The sequence below is a fragment of the Mandrillus leucophaeus genome, unplaced genomic scaffold (genome assembly GCF_000951045.1).
Source record: "Mandrillus leucophaeus isolate KB7577 unplaced genomic scaffold, Mleu.le_1.0 Scaffold111, whole genome shotgun sequence".
Lineage (NCBI taxonomy): Eukaryota > Metazoa > Chordata > Mammalia > Primates > Cercopithecidae > Mandrillus > Mandrillus leucophaeus.
In genome coordinates, this window is record NW_012099321.1 from 4,896,349 (window position 1) to 4,914,507 (window position 18,159).

At 34.4% G+C, this 18,159-nt stretch overlaps 1 protein-coding gene across 2 annotated transcripts in view; it reads left to right on the forward strand.

Annotated features, from left to right (window-relative positions):
• Positions 1-18,159, forward strand: part of LOC105549080 (disintegrin and metalloproteinase domain-containing protein 18) — a 164,466-nt gene that overhangs the window by 1,424 nt on the left and 144,883 nt on the right. The gene's annotated exons all lie outside the window — the stretch shown is intronic.

Here is an 18,159-nt window from a genome sequence, read left to right on the forward strand (position 1 = left end):
AACCTACAAAGACTTTGTAAAAAGCGAAGAAAAAATAAGAATGTCACATTTGCCCTGTTATGATGAAAAATATTACAATAAGTAAAAATTAACTGGAAAAAGAAGTTGGAAAATTACTAACCTGCTAGATTAAAAAGTGATTAAACTGAAGGCCTTCAGTCTTGTATATTTGCTTCATTAAAATGCCTGAAATCGACATAGTTAAAATGTTCTATTTTACAAACTGGAAGTTACAATATAGGGGTTTATATTTCTATGCAGTCAAAAGGTGCACAATATATGTCAACTCTGAAAATGTTTCAGGTTGAAAGAGTAATTTTAAAATTATGAGTAAGGAAAAGATTAATCCATTAATTCTATTTTGGCACACAATATTGGGACTTACCATGGCTATGTTCTACTAGTGAACAATTATAATAAATAAAATATATGTCAAATTGTGTTTATGAATCACAGTAAAATGAATACTTTCCTTTAGAGAAGTTGGAAAGGATTTTCATTTATAAATCTTATTTATCACATTATCCTCCTGAAGTGGAATTATTTATTATATATATTCATTTTAAAAGACAGAGAATTAAAAAATATTAATGGCATCAAATCTGTGTCAGCATGTAGAGTCTAATCCTTAATTTGTAACTCCAATTCCACTACAGTAAGCTGCTTTCTGTTGAAAAGTTATTTGCATAAGTTATTTTCTGCCAACACAATGGCTCATGACTGTAATCCCATCCCAACCCTTTGAGATCCCAAGGTGGGAGGAGCGCTTGAGCCCGGGAGTTTGAGGCCAGCTTGGGCAAGTTGGTGAGACCCTATCTCTAAAAAAATAACCTAACTGGGTGTGGTAGTGTGCGCCAGTAGTCCGAGGTGTTCTGGAGGCTGAGGCAGGAGTATCTCTTGAGCCCAGGGTTTGGAGGCTGCAATCAGCTATGATTGTGTCACTGTACTCCAGCCTGGATGCCAGAGCGAGACTTCATCTCTTAAAAACAAAAAACAAACAAAAAACCCCAACTATCTATCTATCTGTCTATCTATCTATCTGTCTATCTATCTTTCTGGGTTTTTTTTCCCCTGATTTACTACTGTTGCACGTTGTCATTGTATAATCACTGTAAACTTCAAATTTCTTACTACTTGTCAAGAAGCTTATAGCAACTACGCAGGACTTGATGAAATAGTTTTACTATGAGAGACATGCAGTATTCAGTCCTTGTCTACACTTTTGGTATTATTTATATGGAATTCTTGAAGTTATATTTTATTGTATATGGTATTCTCTTCATGTTTTAAAAACTTTATTGAGTTATAATTGATATAAAAATTGCACCCATCTAGTGTAAACATTTTGATGAGTTTGAATATATGCATACATTCATGATATCATGACCACAATTGATGTACTAAACATATCCATCACTTCCAAAAATGTCCTTACATACTTTAATTTTGTATTTTGTGCTAAGAATGCTGAAGATGAGAATGATCCTCTTAACATATTTTCAAGTGCACAATGATGTATCGTTAACTATGAGTACTATGTTATACAGCATATCTCTAGAACGTATTCATCTTTCATTACTGGAACTTTGTATTCATTGAGCAACAATTCCCCATTTCTCTCTTTCCCCAGACCTGTGGCAACCACTATTCTATTCTCTGGTTTTATAATTTTGACTATTTTATTTATTTATTTGAGGTGGAGTTTCTCTCTGTTGCCCAGGCTGGAGTGCAATGGTGTGATCTTGGCTCACTGCAACCTCCACCTCCCAGGCTCAAGCAGTTCTTGTGCTTCAGCCTTCTGAGTAGCTGGGATTACAGGTGCATGCCACCACACCTGGATACTTTTGTATTTTTTTTAGTAGAGATGGGGTTTCACCATGTTGGCCAAACTGGTCTTGAACTCCTGAACTCAAGTGTTCTGCCAGACTCAGCCTCCCCAAGTGCCAGCATTACAGGCATTAGCCACCACACCCACCTATTTTAGCTATTTTAGATTCCTCATATAAGTAAGTGGAATCATATAGTGTTTGTCATTCTGTGACCGTCTTATTTAACATAGCATAATGTCCTGTGGGTTCATTCATGTCTCAAATAGGATTTCCTTCTTTTTTAAAGCTAAATAGTGTTCCAATATGTTTATATGCTACATTTTCTTTATGAGTTAATGTCATTGAACTTTTGGGTTGCTTCCAAACCATGAATATTGTGAATAATGTTGGAATTAACATGGGGCTGCTGATATCTCTTCAAGGTCATGGCTTTAATTTTTTTTGGATATGTAGCCAGATGTTGTATTGCTGGATCATATGGTAGTTCTATTTTTAATTTTTTGTGGAACCTCCATACTGGTTTTCATAATGGCTGCACCATTCTCCATTCCCACCAATAGTGTACAAGAATTCCAACTTCTCTACATCTTTGCCAGTGCTTGTTATCTTTTGCTTTTGTTTGTGGGTGTGGGTTTGTTTTTTTAAATAAAACCCATTATAATAGCTGTGAGGTGATATCTCATTGTGGTTTTGATCCTGCATTTTTCTGATGATTAATGATATTGAGTACTGTTCCTTATACCTGATGGTCATTTGTATGTTTTCTTTGGACAGAAGTTTATTCAGGTCCTTTGCCCATTGTTTAATCAGGTTATTTGTTTTGTTTTGTTTTTGGCTGTTGAGTTATAGAAGGTCCTTTTGACATTTTGGATATTAATTCTTTGTCATATAGATCTTTTGAAAATATATTCTTCTATTCCATAAAACAATGGCTTAAATTTTAGGATATTACAGGAACTATGAAGAAAGTTTCAAACCTTCTGTTTTATCTAAGTATACATATGGAAGCTGTAGTACCCATTGTTGGTTCAACACAGGGAAACAACTCTCCAGTTGGGGAGAGCTGACCTCAGTTAGGATGTGTTTGTTTCCTGCTATCAATGCCTTCTTGTCAAAGACCATTGTGAACACACCAGCAATTGAACAAATAAGAATTATTACACATTGCAGTGAGGGAGAATGCGCACCGTGGGGAGCCATGGAACATCTCTTTAGGAGGTTGTTAAAGCACTTATAAGACATTGGCGTGTTTTGGGAATTTGGGGGAAGTTTTAGGACGTGTGCCTTTGATCTGGTTTAGATATGGTCCGGAAGTAGGCATAATACTATGATTGTGTATCTTAGTAAGTCTTATCTAGGGCACAGGAAGACCGGAAGATTCCTAAATCTGTCATTAGTTAAGAAGCAGCAGCCATTCACACTAGCCCAATAAGGGCATATTCAATCTTTCTTTCTTCTTTTTTTTTTTTTTTTTGACTTGGAAGGGCTTACATTTTGTTGGTGTTCACACATGATTATGAAGTAGTGTTGGTTTTGTCTTGATGCATAATTGTCTCACAGTGGTCCTGTGTTACACTGATGTCCTTTTAAAGTGCTTATATTGAACAGAAGAATTCCAAGGCTAGCTGATAGTACTAAGCCAACTCTTTAATGTTACTGGCTGCTCTCCCCTTTCTTATTCTTTATGTGATTAATTTATGTTAGGCGCATTATATCTTACTCAGACTATAGCCAGAAGCAAGCATTGGAATCATAAATGTCTGCACAAGACAAATATATATATATTTTGTAGTGAATTAAGTTGTCATGGTAAGGTTGAGAAGAACCATCTATGCAGAATATCTATTCCAAATGATTGTTGTTTATAGATATTAATATAAATAGAAAATATAAGAATATATGTAACTACATATTATGTATAAATTATGTATGATTGTGTATATTATGTATATCAAGATGTATGTATATATTCCTTGACATGTATATTTTACACACACAAACATGTCAATGATTATGTACACACATGAAGAAATATATCCAAATATATGCACCAACATGTGTGTATGTATGTATATATTTTTATTATTATTTTTATTAATGATAAATAATTTTAAATTACAAATTTTGTAACATATGTTTAAAAATTTTACACTTTCATTTTAAGTACTCCTTGAGTCATATTCTACCCTTTTTTATTCATTTTTCAGTATTTTAAAATGAATACTATCATTCCTTTTTGGCTCAAGTATTTTGGGAAGAGGACATTTTGCCTTTAATTTCCAAAATAAATTTTTTCTAGGTTTTCTTTTTTATACTAAAATAACATTTTACATTGATAAATAACACATATATCTCAATGAATGTTCACAAAGTAGACACACCTCCAAAATTAACACTCGATTCAGAAATAGAACATAAGGAGCAGTCACAAACTCTCTCCTGATTCCTTCTAGTTATTTTCCTGCTTATTTTGACTTATAATGTCCTTGCTTATTATTGTTCAAAATTGAAAGTTACAGGCATATCTTGGAGATATTGCAGGTTTGGTTCTGACTTACATTTGGTTCTAGACTAATGTAAGTCACGCAAACTTTTTGGTATCCCAGTGCATACCAAAGTTTTGTTTATACTATACTATAGTTTATTAAGTGTGCAATAGTGCTATGGCTAAAAATAACAATGTATAAACCTTAATTTAAAATACTTTATTACTAAAAAATGATAACTATCATCTCAATTTTCAGTGAGTTGTAATCATTTCCCGATCGATGCCCTTGCCTGATGTTGATGGCTGCTGACTGATCAAGGTGGTGGTTGAAGGTTGGGGTGGCCGTGGCAATTTCTTAAAATAAGACAATGATGAAGTTTGCTGCATCAAATGACTCTTTCACAAAACATTCCTCTGTAGCATATGATGCTGTTTAATAGCCTTTTACTCACAGTAGAACTTATTTCAGAGTTGGAGTCAGTCCTCTTAAATCCTGACACTTCTTTATCAACTAAGTTTATGTAATATTCTGAACTGTGTTTTTTTTTTTTTTTTTTTGTAATTTTAACAGTATTCACAGCATCTTTACCAGGAGTAGATTCCATCTCAGGAAACCAACTTCTTTGCTCATCCATGAGAAGTAGCTCCTCATCCATTCAAGTTTTATTATGAGGTTGCAAAAATTCAGTCATATCTTCAGGCTCCACTCCTAATTCTAGTTCTCTTGCCATTTCGACCACATCTGTAGTTATTTTCTCCACTAAAGTCTTGAATCCCTCAAAGTCATTCATGAGGGCTGTAATTAACTTTTTCTGAGTTCCTGTTAGTGTTGATATCTTAACCTCTTCCCATGAATCGTGAATGGTCTAAATGACATGTAGAATGGTAAATTCTTTCTATACTGTTTTCAATAGACTTTGCCCAGATCCAGTAGAGGAATCACTATTTGTGGCAGCTATATCCTTACAAAATGTATTTCTTAAGTAATAAGACTTTAAAGTCAAAGTATCTCCTTGACTAGGCTGCAGAATGGATGCTGTGTTCGCAGGTAGGAAAACAGCATTAATTTCCTTGCACATCTCCATTAGAGCTCTTGGGTGACCAGGTACATTGTCAGTGAGCAGTAATATTTTGAAAGGAATCTTTTTTTCTGAGCAGTAGGTCTCAACAGTCAACTTCAAATATTTAGTAAACCATGTTATAAATAGTTATATTTTCATCCAGACTTTGTTGTTACTTTTCTCATCACAGGCATAGTAGATTTAGCGTAATTCTTAAGGGCCCTAGCATTGTCAGAATGGTCACTGAGTATTGGCTTCAGTGTAAAGTCACTAGCTGTGTAATAAGCATTAACAAGAGTCAGCCTGTCTTTTAAAGCAAGACATTAACATTGGGTTGAATGATAGTTCTGTTTTTACTTTTTTGATGTTTGACCCAGCAATCTCACTAATGGGTATCTACCGAAAGGAATATAGATCATATAAGAAAGACACTTGCACTTGTATATTTATTGCAGCACTATTCACCATAACAAAGTCATGGAACCAATCTAAATGTCCACCAGCAGTTCACTGGATAAAGAAAATGTGGTATATATACACCATGGAATATTATGCAGTCATAAAACTAATGAAATCGTGTCTGTTGTAGCAACAGGGAGGAACTGGAGGCCATTATCCTACATGGAATAACCCAGAAGTGAAAAATAAAATGTTGCGTGTTCTCACTTATAAGTAGGAACTAAATAAATGGTACAGTTGGACATAAAACGATGAAGAAAATAGACTCTGGGGACTCCAAAATGGGGGATGGGGACAGAATACCTACTAGATACAATGTCCAATATTTGAGTGATGGGTACGCTAGAAGCCCAACTCCCAGCATCATGCATTTAATTCCCATGTAACAATCAAGCATGTGTACCCCTGAATCTAAAATAACAATTTAAAAAATCCTATGCATGGATTTCCCCTCTCTAGCTGTGAAAGTCTCTAGCTGAGTCCTAGATGGTATATTCTAGTAGAAGGCTGTTTTATCTACATTGAAAATCTGTTGTTTAGTGGAGCAGTCTTCATCAATTATTTTAGCTAGATCTTACAGATCACTTATTTCAGCTTCTACATCAGGACTTGCTGCATCACCTTGCATTTTTGTTCCGGAGATATCTTCTTAAGTCTCACGAACCAACCTCTGTTAGCTTCACTTTTCTTCTTCACTTTCTTATCATTCTCAGTCTTCATAGAAATGAAGAAAGTTAGGACTTTTTTCCAGATTAAGCTTTGGCTTAAGGGAATGTTATGGCTGGTTTGATTGTCTATCCAGACTGAGGAAACCTCCATATCAGCAATAGCTTGTTTGCTTTTATGTTATGGGGCCACTGATTTTTATTCTTGGGTAATGTTGCTAAAATGTCCATACTACCCAAAGCAATAGGCAGATTCAGTGCAATCCCTATCAAAATTCCAATGGCACTCTTCACAGAAATAGAAAATGCAATGCTAAATTTTGTATGGAAGCATGAAATAACCTCAAGTAGCCAAAGCAATACTGAGGAAAAAGTTAGAGGCCTCATATTTCTTGATTTAAAATTGTATTTAAAAAACATAATATTCAAAACAGCATGGTACTGTCATAAAAAAAAAGACATGTAGACCAATAGAACAGAACAGAGAGCCCAGAAATGAATCCAAACATATACAGTCAACAGATTTTCAACAAGTTCACCAAAAGGACACAATGGAGAAGGATAGTCTTTCCTTTCTGTCAGGTTTTGCTGCTTACATTTTGCAGTTCTGTTGTTTGGGGTATACCCATTTAGGATTATTACATCTTGCTGGATTGATACCCTTTATCATTATATAATGCCCTTCTCATTCTCTGATAAATATCTTTGTATTATCTGATACCAATATAACAATTTCTACTTTCCTTTGATTTATGTTTGCAATGATAAGCTTTCTTCAATATTATTGCTTTCAGCCAGCCTAGGCAATTGTCTTTGATGTGAAATTATTTTTAACAGAATATAGCTTTGTCAATTTTTAAATCCACTCAATCTATAATTTCCCCTGTTCATACCATTTATATTTAATGTAACTATTGGTATTACATCTACCAAGTAATTTTTTGTTTTGCTTTTAATTTTTATTTTCCTTTTTCATGCTTTTGTAGAAATTTCCAGAATAATATAGTTTTTTATTGTGGTGGTGATTCAAGAATATATACTTGTAGAGCTCTTTTAGTGGTTACTCTAGATATTACATTACATGTACATAACTTTTCAAAGCCTACTGTCATCATTTCACCAGGTTAAGCAAAGTATTTAAACCTTAATTTGTTTCTAAATGTATGTTGAGGAAATATTTAAGGCAATTATAAATGGACTAAAGTAAAGGAACACAAAGAAATAAGTGTTATAATTTTTGCTTCAATCTTCAAATTAATTTGGAAAACTCAATATGAAAAGGTAAACTTTCGTGATTACCTATACTTTCCCCTCTGTTTTTCTTCATTCTGGGTGTTTCAATCCTTCCTCTTTTATTTTTACCTTTTTGTTTAGAGAAATTTATTTAGTCATTCTCTTAGTATAGGTTTATATGAGACAAATGTTCTTAGTTTCCTGATCTGAGAATATCTTGATTACCTCTTCATTTTTGAAGGATATTTTTTAAACTGGATTTTCATAGAATTCTAGATGTATGAGTCTTTTTTCTCATCATATACTTATGTTATGATATTTCCTTTGATCTTCATGTTTTCTTATGAGAAATTTGCTGTCATTTGAATTTTTTTTTCCCTAATGCGTAAGTTGTCATTTCTCTCATTACTTTCAAGATTTTAAAAATTTCTTTTAGTTTTCAGAAATTGAGCTATGATGCATTTTGGTGTGAGGTTTTTTTTTTTTTATAGTTTCAATAGTTTCTAGCTTCTTAAATGAATAGGTTTATGATTTTATCAAATTTGGTAAATTTTCATCCACTATTTCTTGTGAGTACCTTTTCAACTCTAGCCTCCATCTGTATTTGGGATTCTAATGACACAACCGATATAATTTTTGTTATAGTACCTTAGGTCCCTGAAGCTCTGTACATTTTTGGTCATTGCCTCTCTACATTTTTTGTAAGTTTCCTCAATTTTCAGGTTGGGTAATTTCTATTTTTCTGTCTCCCATTTCAATATTTTCTCCCGTAACCCCATTCTGTGGTTGAGCCTTTCCACTTAGATTTTTATTTTGGTAGCTTTGCTTTCATGTGTTATTCATTATACGTCACTGGAATCCTCAATAGGTGAAGCACAGGGCTGAACTTTCACTGCCATGGAGGGTGGTGCTTCATCACTACAAGGAGGGACTGCAATCTCAGCTCTGCACTGGACCCTGTTGACACTGTGCCTGTTGGTAGTTCCAGGTTGCTATCTTCTCAAAACTATTTACAATGCATGGAAGTCAAAAGAAAACCAGTGAACTAACTTTTTATTTTTTATTTTGTTTTTTAAAAATATTTATTTATTTGTTTGTTTGTTTATTTGGAGACAGAGATTCACACTGACTGGATTCACTCCAGGAGATTCACTCCAGGCTGGAGTACAGTGGCATGATCTTGGCTCACTGCAACCTCCACCTCAGAGGTTTCAAGCGATTCTCCTGCCTCAGCCTCCCAAGTAGCTGGGATTACAGGTGCATGCCACCACACCCGGCTAATTTTTTTGTATTTTTAGTGGAGACAGGGTTTCACCATGTTGGCCAGGCTGGTTTCAAACTCCTGACCTCAAGTGATCCACCCACTTCGGCCTCCCAAAGTGCTGGGATTACAGGCGTGAGCCACCGGGCGCAGCCTGAACTAGTCATCACTTAAGTCCTTATGTCACTGGTTAGTCTGCCTTCTTGTTTCCATTTCTCCAAAATTTTTTATTTTTATTTTTCTGTTATATTTCCAGGATTTCTTAGCTTTAAGAGGGAAGAACTTGGAAGAATGAGGCTATTCCATTTTGGCTGAAACTTGGCTGGAATCTGATCTTATTCATTTTTAATTTCAAATTTTTTTTTTTTTAAGAGCAGTATTAACTTCAGAGAAAAGATGAGAAGAAAGTACAGAATCTTTCAATTTACCACTGTCCTTATGGATGCACAGCCTCGCTGACTATCAGGTCTCACATGTTTGTTTCAATTAATGAATCTATATTGACACATCATCACTCAAATTTTCATAGTGTACCTTAGGGTTCGCTCCTAGTGCTGTGTGCCGTGTGGGTTTGAACAAATGTGTAATGACAAATACCCACTAATAGTATCATACAGAATACGTTCACTGTTCTAAAATTCCTTTGTGCTCTACCTAATCATCCCTCCCCACCAACCAAATCCTTGACATTTACTTATTCTTTTACAGTCTCTATAGTTTTGCCTTTTCCAGAGTGTGTTATAATTGGAATCTTGAAGTATGTAGCCTTTTCAGATGGCTTTTCTTCCCACTTAGTATGTGTTTAAGATTCCTTTATGTCTTTTAATGGTTTGATAGCTCATTTCTTTCTATCACTGAATAATAATCTATTGTCTGGCTGTACCACAGTTTATTTAGCCATTTACCTACTGAAGAATGTGTTGGCTGCTTCTAAGATTTGGCAGCTATGAATTAAGCTGCCATAAATATTTCTACATAGGTACTTGTATGGACATAAGTTTTCAGCTCTTTTCAGTAAATACCAAGGAACACAATTGCTGGATTATATGGTAAGAGTATGTGTAGTATTGTAAGCAACTGCCAGCTTATCCTCCAAAGTTGATCTATTATTTTGCATTTCTACCAATGAGGAATAAGGGTTCCTGTGGCTCCTCATCCTTACTTCAATTGCGGTTGTCAGTGTTTGGGTTTTGACTATTCAAATCACTGTGTAATAGTATTTTATTTTTAATTTGCAATTCCTTAATAATATATAAGGGTTAATTTTTTTAGAGCAGTATTAGGTTCAGAGAAAAGATGAGAAGAAAGTACAGAATTTTTCAATATACTACTGTCCTTATGCATGCATGGCCTCCCTGACTATCAGGTCTCATGTTTGTTTGACATATGTCTTATTTGCTTGACATATATCTTATTAGATGAGATGTCTGTTTAGGTTTTTGTTTCTTTTTAAAGTCTGGTTGTTCATTTTATTATTGTTGAGTTTTAAGAGTTGTTTACATATTTTGGTCCTTTATCATATAGGCCTTTTGCAAATGTTTTCTTTTAATCTGTGGTTTATCTCTTCATACACTTGACAATGTCTTTCACAGAGAAGAACTTTTTAGTTTTAATTAAATCCAGTTTATCAATTATTTATTCATGAATCATGCCTCTGGGGTTGTACTAAAAAGTCACTGCCATAACTAAGGTCACTTAGATTTTCTCCTATGTTCTCTTCAAGTAGTTTTATAGTTATGTATTTTACATTTTGGTCTATTATTAATTTTAAGTCAATTTTGGTGAACTATTATGTTCTGTGTCTAGATTTATTTTTTTTTTATGTTTGGATATCCAGTTGTCCCAACACCATTCATTGAAAAGACTATCTTTACTTCATTGTATTTCCTATGCCATTTTGTCAAATTAGTTTATTTATATAGATCAATTTCTGTGCTCTTTATTCTGTTTCATTATTCTATTTGTTTATCCTTTAGCCAATACCACGTTCTCCTAATTACTGTAGCTTTATAGTTCAGTCTTGACATCAGGTAGTGTCAGTCCTCCAACTTTGTATTTCTCTTTTAGTATTGTGTTGTGTTGCCTGTTCTTGGTCTTTTGCCTCTCCATATAAACCGTGGAATTTGTTTGTCGATATTTGCAAAATAACTAAGTGGGATTTTGATGGGAACTATCTTGAATCTATCTCGAATCTATTAATCAAGTTGGAAATAACTGATGTCTTAATGATATTTGGTGTTGCTATCCATAACATGGAATATTTCACTTAGTTCTTAATTTTTTTTTCATCAGTTTTGTAGTTTTTCTCACATAGATCTTGTATATATTTTGCTAGATTTGTATCTGGCAAATCTATCTAGCAAATCTATCTATTTTGAGTTTTGGATGCTAATGTAAATGTCATTGTTTTTACTTCACATTCCCTTCCTTCATTGCTGGTATGTAGAAAAGCAATTGACTTTTGTATGTTTACCTTCTATCCTGCGACCTTGCTATAATTGTATTTTAGTTCCAGAAGGGTTACTCATCAATTCTCTCAGAATTTCTACATAGACAATCTTTTTATCTATGAATAAAGACAGTTTCATTTCTTTTTATCCCAATCTACTATACCTTTTCTTATTGCATTGGCTAGGACTGGTAGTGTGATGTTGAAAGGAGTGGCTATCTGTGCGTTGTTCCTGATCATAGCATGAAAAGGTCTAATTTTTCAAAACCTATGTATGATGTTAGCCCTAGATTTTTTTTAAAATAGATATTCATTATCAAGGTGAGAATGTGGCCTGCTATTCTTAGTTTGCTGAAAATTTTTATCGTCATCATTATTATTACTCAAAGTGGGTGTTGGCCAGGCACGGTGACTCATGCCTATAATCCTAGCACTTTGGGAGGCCGAGGTGGGTGAATCACCTGAGGTTAGGAGTTCGAGACCAGCCTGGCTCACATGGCAAAACCTGGTGTCTACCAAATATATGAAAATTAGCAGGATGTGGTGGTACATGCCCGTGATCCCAGCTACTTGGGAGTCTGAGGAAGGAGAATCACTTGAACCTAAGCTGAGATCACACCACTGCACTCCAGCCTGGGCAGCAGAGCAAGACTCTATCTCAAAAAAAGAAAAAAAAAAAAAAGAAATGGGTATTGGATTTTTTTCTTTTTTCTTTTTTTTTTTTTTGAGACAGAGTCTTGCTCTCTCACCCAGGCTAGAGTGCCGTGGCGTGATCCTAGCTTACTGCAACTGCCGCCTCCTGGGTTCAAGCGATTCTCCTGCCTCAGCCTCCTGAGTAGCTGGGATCACAGGCACCCACCACCACACCCGGCTAATTTTGTATTTTTAGTAGAGACGGGGTTTCGCCATGTTGGCCAGGCTGGTCTCAAACGCCTGACCTCTGGTTATCCACCCACCTCGGCCTCCCAAAGTGCTAGAATTATGTGTGTGAGCCACTGAGCCGGGCCGGATTTTTTCAAATGCCTTTTCCACATCTATTGAAATGATCTTGTGATTCTTTTCCTTTAGACAATGTGATGATTACATCAATTGATTTTCAAGTGTTGAGTTACCTTTGCACACCTAGGATAAACTTCACTTGGTTGTAATGTATAAAAAATAAAATAATTTGTATAAAATATGTAAATAGTTTGTATAAAGTAATGTATCAAAATAATTATTTTTATACATTGTTGAATAAGATTTGCTAATATTTTGTTGAGGATTTTTCATCTAGCTTTATAGAAAAAGAAGTATTCCCCGTGCTTCTATCTCTTGAAAGAGATTGTAGAAAATTAATATAAATTATTTCTTAAATGTTTAGTAGAATTTACCAGTGAATCCATCTGGGCCCGGTGCTTCCTGTTGTAGGAGGTTATCGATTCAATGTCTTTAATAGATGTATTTCAATGGCTTTATATATGTATATACACACACATCCATTTATTTATGTCTTTGTTAATTTCACTAATCATTTTTCTGAAGCTTTCTAGACGCAGATATTACTCATATATTTTACAACTTTTAAAAAATATTTCATGTTTTTGATGCTTGTGTAAATTCCATTTTTATTGCATATTCCTGTTATCCATTGTTGTTATGTAGAACTAAATTAAATTTTAAATATTGAGCTTCCATCTTCATGTTATCAAACTCACCCATTAATTCTAGTGGCTTTTTTCATATATTACTTAGAATTTTTTCTGTGTATTATCACGTGTTTTGAAGATTTAAAAAATTTGTTTTTTTTTTCTTAATTCTGCCTACCAGTTATTCCTTTTCCTTGTGGTACTGCACTGACTAGAACCTCCAGTACAATATTCAATAAAAAGTGTGAAATAAATTGTCAATAAATATTTATTTCTTGAGATTTCAGAGAGGATGCATTCAATTATTCACCATTAAGTCTGACGTTATCTGTAGATTTTGTTCAATGCCTTTTAATAATTTAAGAAAGTTTTCATCTGTTCTTGGTTATTTCTTGCTAATAAAAATATTTAAATTTGTAAATTTTTAAAAGCACTGTTAAAGAAAGGTCTGTAAAGTTTCTTTTAATCACTTTTTATTTTTCTACAGGCCACAAAGTTTTATAGGTTATGATTTTACCATTATTTGCTTAAAATTATTTCTAAATTCTTAGAATTGCTTCTTTGACTGAGGGAATATTTAGAAGTGAGTTATTTAATATCTAAAAACTTGAGAAATTGTCTAGATATTTCTGATACTGATTTATATTTTAATTTTATTGGATCCAAATAACTTGCTTTCAGTGACTTAAATATTTTTAGAGAATTGAGGCTTGGCCTAAAATAAGGTATATCTTAATCATTGTTCTTTGTGGATTTCAAAAATGTGTTTATTTCATCTTGGTGGATTGCATGGTCTATAAATGTAAATTATTTCAAGTTGATGGTTAGTGTTTAATCTTCTGTGTCCTTGCTGATTTTCTGTCACTAATACTATTTCTGTGGATAACTGCTCTCAGTTTGAGAAACAGTTTTTGACTTGCTAATGAGCCTTAATAAGACTGAATGCTTAATCAGGGCACCAGGTTACTCTGGGACCTGAGCTGCCCATGAGTAACTGGGTGCTATCTGACCTACGAAGCTTATGGTGGCGAATGCACAACAGGATTTCACCATCAGATGGAAGCTGTATAAACATGACTGGGCTTTTGAATGTGCCTGAAGGCAGTATTAAGTTACATGATGAAGTGGCCCAAATGCCCACAGTCTCAATTCCTATTTATATTAGTCCGTTCTCACACTGCTATAAAGAAATCACTGAGACTGGGTAAGTTTTAAAGAAAAGAGGTTTAATTGGCTCACAGTTGGGCAGGTTGTACAGGAAGCATGGCTGGGGAGGCCTCAGGAAAAATTCAATCATGGTGGAAGGGGAAGGGGAAGTAGGCATGCTTTACATGGCAGGAGCAGGAGGAAGAGAGAGGAGGAGGAGATGCTGCTCACTTTTAAACAACCAAATCTCACGATAACTATCACAAGAACAGCACTGAAAGGGAAATCTGCCTTTCTGATCTAATCACCTCCCACCAGGCCCCACCTCCAACATTAGAGATGACAATTTGATACGAGATTTGAGTGGGGACACAGACGCAAACCACATCGCTGTTGCACTATCTTCTGTCTTCCAGCCCAAATGTGTCAGGGGCCAAGTGGTGGCACTTTGCTCTCAGTAAAGTGTTTAAATCTCCATTTATAGTTAATTGTTTCCTCCACATTTCGGTTTTTCATGCATTTTACAGCTGTATGCACGTTTGGATTTATATTGCCTTCTTGATGAATTGACACTTTTATCATTATGAAATGTTTCTGCTTATTCCTAATATTATTTCTTATTATCGTGAAGTTTGCCTTCTTAGTTTTTAATGTACACATTTAGTTTATTTATGATTAGCATTTGGATGATATATTTCTCTTTGTTCTCTTAATCAACCCATGTCTCTGTGGGCATATAATTGGGTCTTGGTTTTTTATCCAGTCTCACATTATCTGTCTTTTAGAAAAATGTACTGTACAATAGCATACATAAGATAAAATTTACCACCGTAACTATTTTTAAGTATACAATTCAATGCTGTTAATTAAATTCACACTGTTACGCAACAAATCTCTAGAATTGTTTTATATTGGAAAACTGAATCTGTATACCCATTAAATACTAATTTTCTTGATGACCTTCCCCAGCCCTTTCCAACCATCTTTCCACTTTTTGTTTCCGTGCTTTTGACTACATTAGATATTTTATATGAGTGCAAACATACATGATTTATTTCATGTCTGTCTTATTTCAGTTAGCATAGTGTCCTCAAGATTCAACCTTGTTTTAGCATGTAATAGCGTTTCCTTCTTTTTTAATGCTGCATAATATTCTATTGCATATTCCACATTTTATTCATCTATTCACCCAGATGGGCATTAGGGTTGCTTCCACCTCTTGGCTATTGTTAATTATGATACAAAGAATATTGGTGTGCAGATAACCTCTTCAAGATTCTGCTTTGAATTGTTTTGGATGCATACCTAACAGTGGGGTTTTAAAATCATATAATAATTCTATATTTTATATGATTCTATTTTTATGTGATGTTTTGGATGAACCTCTCTACTATTTTTTGTAATGGTTGCATCATTTTACATTTCCACCAACACAAGGATTCCAGTTACTCCACGTACACGCCAACATTTGCTGTTTCTTATTCTTTTGATAGAAGCCATTCTATAGTGTTTAAGGTTTTGATTTGCATTACTCTTATGATTCTACAGCTGACCATGTCTCATGTAATAGACTGGAAGTCACAGTTCCACCTTTACTGGAACTGCCCTGAATCCAGATGAGAACTTTAGGGTAATTTCTGCCATACTCTTGTGTGCTTTCTTGACCTTCAATCTCTTGCAAAATCCCTCTTCTGTTCTAAGATTTTAAAAATATACCTGTTATTTTCCATCTGTATATCTTCTTTGGTAAGATTCGAAAATTTTGTTCATTTTTAAATTGGGTTGTTTCTTATTTTTGAGTTTCAAAAGCTTTTTATATACTCTAGTTAAGTCTTTTATAAGATGTGTGATTTGCAAATATTTTTCCCTGTCTATAGCTTTTTTTTTCATTCTTTTAACAATGTCTTTCTTTGAGCTAATTTTTTTCACTTAAATGAAGTCCAACTTATTATTTTTCTCCTGTATGGATTATGCTTTTGCTCTCATATCTAAAAACTCATCACCAACACCAGGAATACAGAGGTTTTTCTCCTGTGTTTCATTTTAGATATTTTGTGGTTTTATGTATTACCTTTAAGTCTATAATTTCTTTCCACAGTTGTGCAAGATGTGATGTCTGTATTGAGATTCATCTTTTTGCCTATGGACAAATTGTTCTATCACCATCAATTGAAATGACGACCATTGCTTATGAAATGACGACCCTTTCTCCATTGAATTGCCGTTGAATCTTTTTCAAAAATCAGCTGAAGGTCTATTTCTGGGCTCTTTTTTCTGTTTCATTTGTCTGTATGTCCATTTTGTTTTGCCAATATCATTCTGTCTTCTTTATGGTAGCTTTAGAGGGAAATCTTGAAATTAGATAAGGCAATTTCTCCATCTTGGTTCTTTATTCTCAAAATTTTCATGGGTATTTTATGTCCTCACCACAGACGTACGTTATTTTATTGTGCTTTACTGAATTGCAATTCACACCTGTGCCAAGCAAGTTACCTGTGCCACTTGTACAACAGCAAGTGCTCGTTTTGTATCTGCGTTTGCATTTTTTAGCAATAAAGCATTTTTTAAACTAAGGTTGAATGGTTTTAGACATAATTTGCTTTACATATTCAATGAACTATAGTATAGTGTAAACGTAACTTTTATATGCACTGGGAAACCAAAAAATATATATCACCTGCTTCATTGAAATATTTGCTTTATTGCAATGGTTTGGAAATAAGCCTGCAGCATCTCTGAGGTCTGTGTTTTAAAATCTTTACATGACCCTTGATGAGCACATTAAGTGATAATACTTATGTGTTCAATTTTGAAGTAGTAGTTTTTAACTATTAATATTTCTTTCACTTTGTTATCTTTATTTTTGCCTTTTTAAATTCTTACTAGTTGATATTGGAAGTCCTGGAAATAGCTTCTCTGTTTCTTATTTATTCTTTCAGATCTTCCACTTTTAAAACACGTTTGTGTTTGATTCACAGAAACTTTCTTAGCTTTGATGTTCAACCTCACTAATTAATCCTTCAGATATAGCCATACTCTTATTCAGGATAATGATTTACTTAAGAATAAACAGTTACATGATCATTTATATGATCTATAATTGATTCATATTTTACAATTTTCTGTCTTTTCTTCACTAAGAACTCTCTGCTCTTCACCACGTGCTAGCATTGTCACACAGTGGTGAAGCACATTGCTTCTCTCCCGGGCTCTTACACTCATTCAGTGTGTCATCTTTGGAGAGTTACTCAATCTCTTTTTCTTGAAATGAAAAATAACTTTTCTGGGGATAAAAATATTACAAAAAACATACAAAATGCTTTGGACAATGCTAGGCATTTGATAAGCCCTCATTAAGCGTTAGAAAATTATAGAATTAGTTTCTTATTACATTCAATCCCTACTCCTTGTAATACCTATTTTTATTTTTCTAAAGATATTAAATATACTTATATTAAGGTCCTGTTTTATTCACACATGGTGCAGTTTGTATATGTGTTCTCTCCAAATCTCATGTTGAAACGTGGTCCTCAGTGTTGGAGGTGAGGTGCAGTGGGAGGTGTTTGGGTCATGGGAGTGGATCCCTCATGGCTTGGTGCTGTCCTTGCAATGGTGAGTGAGTTCTCCCGAGATCTGGTCATGTACAAGTGTGTGGCACTTCCCCCCGACCCCCACTCTCCTTCTTGCTTTTGCTTTCACGATGTGCAAGTTCCTGCTTCACCTTCTGCCATGAGTTTAAAAAAAACTCTCTAGGCCCAGCCAGAAGCCAAGCAGATGCTGGTCCCATGCTTGCAGAGCCTGCAGAACGATGGGCCAACTAAACCTCTTTTAATGATCGCTATTCTAACTGGTGTGAGATGGTATCTCATTGTGGTTTTGATTTGCATTTCTCTGATGGCCAGTGATGATGAGCATTTTTTCATGTGTCTGTTGGCTGTAT